Source organism: Poecilia formosa, unplaced genomic scaffold (assembly GCF_000485575.1).
Source record: "Poecilia formosa unplaced genomic scaffold, Poecilia_formosa-5.1.2 Scaffold777, whole genome shotgun sequence".
Lineage (NCBI taxonomy): Eukaryota > Metazoa > Chordata > Actinopteri > Cyprinodontiformes > Poeciliidae > Poecilia > Poecilia formosa.
Window position 1 is genome coordinate 49792 of NW_006800716.1, and position 6029 is coordinate 55820.

General features: G+C 36.5%; 1 protein-coding gene across 1 annotated transcript in view; it reads right to left on the minus strand.

The window, feature by feature from the left end:
• nfil3 (nuclear factor, interleukin 3 regulated) overlaps positions 1-3434 on the minus strand; it is a 7772-nt gene extending 4338 nt beyond the window's left edge. The window contains exon 1 of the mRNA XM_007543165.2: positions 3260-3434. The gene's annotated coding sequence lies outside the window, so the exon portion shown is untranslated. The remainder of the gene's footprint in view (positions 1-3259) is intronic.
• Between the last annotated feature and the right edge of the window lie 2595 nt (positions 3435-6029).

A 6029-nucleotide genomic window follows, 5' to 3' on the forward strand; every position in this document is an offset into this window, starting at 1 on the left:
TTGGCCATGCCAAAAAAAAAAAAAAAATCCAATTTGAAAAAAAATCAGAATTGGGTCCCTTCGAGGTGCAGTGTGAATACAGCTTAAGTTTGAGCGAGAGGAGAAGTTTTGAGTACAAGCATTACAAGTTTTGAGAAGAAAGACATGAAATCCTGCTTTCAGACTGAAAACATGTGCTCTTGGATTATGGCAGGAAAATTCCCCCATACTTGCTAGTCCATTTTATAAATTGACTCACAAATGTCAATTTAAAATTTCAAATGTATACACGTTTAAAGAGCCTCAGTGAAAACATATTTATTATTAACTCTTTGGTGCAAAAAACTGATTGAAAATCGATTTATTCACTACATGTTTATGTCTGCTTGTATAAGGCTGAGATGGAACTGCATAGGAAAACGTCTCTTTAAACCATTCAGACTACCAATACAAAAAAATCAAAACTGTCAGATGACTCATTATCCTGTGATGATAACTCAGAAATAGTCCAAATAGTTTGGATGTATTTTTTATTTCTTTCCTTTTTATGGAAAGTTTCTGTTTATTTCATAGGTTTGTGGTGCATTTGTATCCTAAAGAGAAAGATATAAAACTTCAGATATTTCACAAGATATTAACGTACATGGAAAAACCTTACAAAAACCTTACAATATAGCAGAAAATACGATGGCAACCCTTAGAAAGGCTATAGCATTAAATTATGCCGCATGAACTGATCAGTACATTATTGCGAGAGAACGCAAAACCTTTTGCGAGGTAAAGCAATACTTTTGCAAAAGAAAAAAATCCTACATGTCCCTTTGGGGACTCTGTAATAATGCAACTTTGTAAAATCAAACAAGTCGATTTTACATAGTCCTTTCCCACTGCCCTTTGCCTACTCAATTTTGTCTCTCAAAAGAGCCCTGCAAATTGTAAACACTTTGTTATTACAGTAAACAAATGACTGATTTCATATTGGTGTTACCTAGAAATCAGTATTATTTGTACACTGAGAAATTTGCTGTTTTTATAGTCATCTGTTTAAATTAGGCATCCACAGGGGTAATTTTCTGGAGGACTGGTGTGGAGATGTCCCCACCAATATTTCCTACACCTTTTTTCCTTTATGTGTCTTCCTCTATTTGCAGACAGTAACTCGGCAGCAGCTGCTCACTCTGTTCAAAGCATTAATAGCCAGTGCATGACTGCTTTTTAAAATTCCTTTGTAAAACATCCCGTAAATGACAAGTTCACTCAGTGATTAGTGGATTTGGACATCACCTGACTTACGTGCGTCACGGGCCATTTCTTTGCATTGAGTCAAGAATATTGGTTCTTGGGAAAATGATACAATCAAGCAAAGAATCTGAAAAGGGGACACAAAGTTTTGCTATTTGTCTATGACAGCAAGATAACAAGGTCCATGGGAATAACATTTCACAGGTCAGTAAAAAGTTTTAAGTAAAAAAAATATTAATAATGTAGGTACATATTAAGGTTGACTTTGACAACCTTAATATGTACCTGTGCTGCACAGTTTGGTGTGTTTTGGTTCAGTTAACACAAAATAAGGTGACCCACATATATTTTCTGACAGATAATTAGAAGAACAAGTTTTTAAATTAACTAATCAACCACTGCTAACATCAGGTTCTTAATGATCGCAAAGTTAACATTAAGTCTGGAAAATCAAAAAACATAAAACTGTAACGGTCTGAATGTTTTGTTTGGGTGTTTTTACATATTTTTTTGTGTGGGAAATGCTTTTGTGTTTTCAGGAATGTTAATTCCTGATACACTTGAATGCAACTTCTGCTCTGTGGAGCTGTTGTTTATTGGTTGCTATGGTAACATGACTGAGGAAAAAAAGAATACAACCACCAGTTTTTCTATGTTTTTTTTTCCTCCCCTGGACTAATTATATAATTTGTTCATAGATCCTGGCTGTATTCAGAGCATTGAAATATTTCATAAAGCATGGGAGCCAAAGTTTATTTGTAAACCATTGTTCCTAGAGCAGCAATTAGGTAAAATTAAATTATTGGCTAATATAAAAGAGAAATTTGCTTAGTCCTCTAAGCAAAGTATATACCAAAGTATAGTCCTTTACTATACTATGGTAATCACATTAAACAGTTAGTTGTAAAAGTTTATTAAATTTTTACAAAGTCTGTAACACTGGTGAACTTCAGATCAGTTTAGAGAATCTTGGACAAAATAGAGAAGGCAACAGGCAAGTACAGTAAAGCTACTAACAGTAGTACGTTTCATCTGTAACTTCTATAAAATTGTGTGATATTACTAAGAGGCCCAGTTAGAGTCAGTTCTCCAGGTTGTTGTGAAACTCGCTTCATGCCAGAACAGTTATATTTCACGTTTGTCACCCATTAAAACATTTGAGGAAATGCTTACATCAGCACAGCTCAGTCTAAGTGGCCACAGTAGCCCTTTATGTTTCCTAAAGGATACTAATACTCAACTTACTCATTGTCTTAATATGGCAATAACGTAGCAACATAAGTTTAATATGCCAATGTTTCAACTAGAGTCGCAGATGAGGGTTTCCTGCTGTATTTTCTTCCAGCAATTTTAGCCATAGGCCGTCAGCTCCACCTTATTGCTCCAAATTCCTTCATTATTCGCCTGTATTACAGAATAATCCACGCCCTTGCTTCGGCCTTCTGTTAGCGATTTCTCTTGTAGTCATGCGGTTTTTATTCAGTGTCAATAACTATAAAAACGTGTGTTAGTTTTGCTACTGGAGTGCCGGCGTATTGATTTAATGACCCGAAACGAGTCACATGCAGCAGAAAGACAAAACTAAGATTTCACTCGGTTGTATGAAATCATAACGTCTTTCTCATGACCTGGTCCACAGACGCCCTTAAACGTAACAGCACAAAAAAATCACTCATCCCAACAGAGTAACCAGGACTTGCAACCATCTGACTCATCATGCTTCTATATCGTTATTCTTTTTACCTCTGCCATACCAAATTCTATAATAACAACGTACCTACATTTGTGACAATTAACATCAAGCCTACGAAACACGAATCCACAGAATTGCAATGGATTTTTAAAAAAAGTCACGAAATGATTCAATTGCCGACATTCTCGACTTAAGGAGGCGTTTCCTCAGCTCTCCTGTTTAGTTTACCAAAGGGCAAGTGAAAGGTAAGCTAACGTATGTGCTGTTGGAACTCTTTCAAGTTCGCAAATATCATCAGACAGCGTTTTCAGACTTAAAATCAACATCGAACAATAAGATGTCTACCTTTTATACCTCGATGAGTTTGGTCTTAGTTCCTTTCACATAGTTCAAGATATGAGCGAGGCTTAGGATCTTGATGGAATTCCTACAAGTGACTGTCTTCCTTGGTACCTTGGTTATATTCTTAATATGGCCAGTGTCTAGATCTGTGTTAGTAGGTCAGTTGGGAAACGTATTTGCAGCGTAAGCTGAATGACAGCTAAATTAGCCAACCAGAACTGTTTCCCTCCGCCATTTCACTGCCCCTTCGGCACTCACACAGGAAGTTGTTTCTCTTCTTCTTGCTTTATTGCTATTTTTACATTTACAAATAACAATCACAGGAAAGAGACAAACAATGACGATATAATACAAAACAGTTGATAAAGTATATCAGGGGTGGCGAACCTGCGGCTTTCGAGCCGCATGCGGCTCTTTGACGGATCCTGCTCTTTGATAGTGAAATTTCCCACACCCCTTGAAGGCAACACTGACAAAAGCGTTGCCTTTAATTAAAATGTATTTTTTTAATTAAACATTTTGAACAATTGTATAGAATCACGTGGCATGTATATACAAGAAGACATCAAATCTTACAGGTTTAAATATGAGATGAAAGAAAAATGTGACATTAAACAGAGAAAGAAAGAAAAACAAACATAGGGGCACTATTTCTCATCAAATAAATTCAGCTCATTATAGGCATCAACTAGCTGTTTTGTATACTTTTTTTCATCAGTTTTAAGACTCTTGAGGGGTTGTCCATCAGACGCTTTTAAAGGTTGAAAAGTCTGGTTTTCTATTTCCCCATTTACAGGAGTGGATGAAACATTTGGCAAGGATCAGCAGGTAGTAATTTCTTTTGTCTCCGAGGGTGGTTCCAAATATTACATCCTCTCTGTTTAAGGGAAGAGGTAGGAAAAGCTTTTTGATGAGATCCAGTCCTGAAAGTTTCCCCAAAATGTTCCAGTGTGCACAGAAAAAGAGATGATCTGTTGTTTCAATATCCTTGTCGCAAAAGGTACAACTGTTAGTGTCAAAGTTGAATCTTTATCGTAATAGTTCCCTGGATGGACAAATGTTATTGAGAATTTAAAAATTTATTTCTTTAGTTTTCAAGGGCTTTTAAGGTAAACAGTTCTCCACTTATTAATCTCTGAATCAGAAAACAAATGTAAAAAATTGAGTTTCTATTGGTCCTACAGGAAATATAAAATTAGTTAGATGCTGACACATCTGTTATAGTTTTGTGCATTTTTTACACAATGTTTCACTGTCGGCATAAGTATTATTTGATAACTGTAATACATGTCCAATGCATTGTTGAACATTCAGGCAGAATGTTAAAAAACATTCATTGCCCAGTATAATACCAAAAGACATAATAATTTCCTCTAAATTATTTTGCTATTTCACATTACATAAGTGAAACATTGCTGTTGCTGCATTTTCAATATTTACTCACAAAAATAATTTTCAACCAAATATATTCTGTAGAAGATGTAGCACACATTTTTCAATGCTGATATGTTATAAATTATGAACAATATATTACAAATCAGGCTATTATGTGAAACACAAAACTTTCTCATACCCAGGATTACAAACAGTTGACTCAAGTGCAAATATTGTAAATATTTTCACATCATATTACACTGTCAGATCATCATACACTTAGCACAAACTGATGACTGTATCTGTCAGACAAGTAAATGCTGTCATTGCCACATGCTTTTATTTAATCAGCAACATAACATCATGATGTAGAAGTTAGATCGTCATACACTTTGCTATTAACAGCTGTATGACATCCCGACTTAACAGTTAACCATTTAGACCAGGGGTGTCAAACTCAATTTCACCGAGGGCCACTTCAGCATATTGGCCACCCTCAACGGGCCACATTGACGGTACAAATCAGGAGTGCATCCCTGCTAAATATTGCATTTGAGTTTCCATGGATGTAAAATTACTGCTCAGTTTAAAAATTACGATATTTAAATCAGTGTTTAAATGTAAGCAAACAAATAATAAAAACAAGTCACATGGGCAGACATTATAGACTTTACGCAAAGATTTAGTCTCAGAGGCAACTAAAATCAATTAATTAAAAAAATCCTTTCTGAATATCATCTGAACTAAATGCCTCTTTCTGACCGGGAGCTGACAGAGTGTTGAAGAGTTCTGGACCGGACGCTTTGGAGCGTCTGGTTAGGAAGCGCATTACAAACCTTTGGTTGAAATGGCGCGTTAAATTCAAGTCTCCATTACAGAGAAAAAACTAAAGAGAATGCAACGTTGAGGATCCATTTGAGGAGCCGGCAGTTTATCTTGAGGAAATAAATGACGATGCAAAAGTTAATTAGACTGTAACATGCGCAGTCCGCTGCTCAACCACTGCGGACTGCGAAGAATTAGAAACCGCTGGAAGTAACTCATCCAGCAGCGGATTTAACAAATGGAGCCTTCTTGGTTCACGTTACCCAGGAGAGCGGCGTTCTGGAGGAGCTGCAGACGTAACATCTGTCCGTTTCCGAGAAGCGAAACCACGCAAAAAAAAAAAGAAAAAAAATCCTGGTAAAAGCTCACACCTACGGAGCCCCTAAGGGGACATGGAGAAAAAAAAAAAAGGAAAGAAATCCCGACTTATTATCGCGAGATCCCGAGAAACTAAGTCGAGATCTCGAGATCCCGACTTATTATCGCGAGATCCCGACTTATTATCGCGAGATCCCGACTTATTATCGCGAGATCCCGACTTATTATCTCGAGATCTTGACTTAGTTTCTCGGGA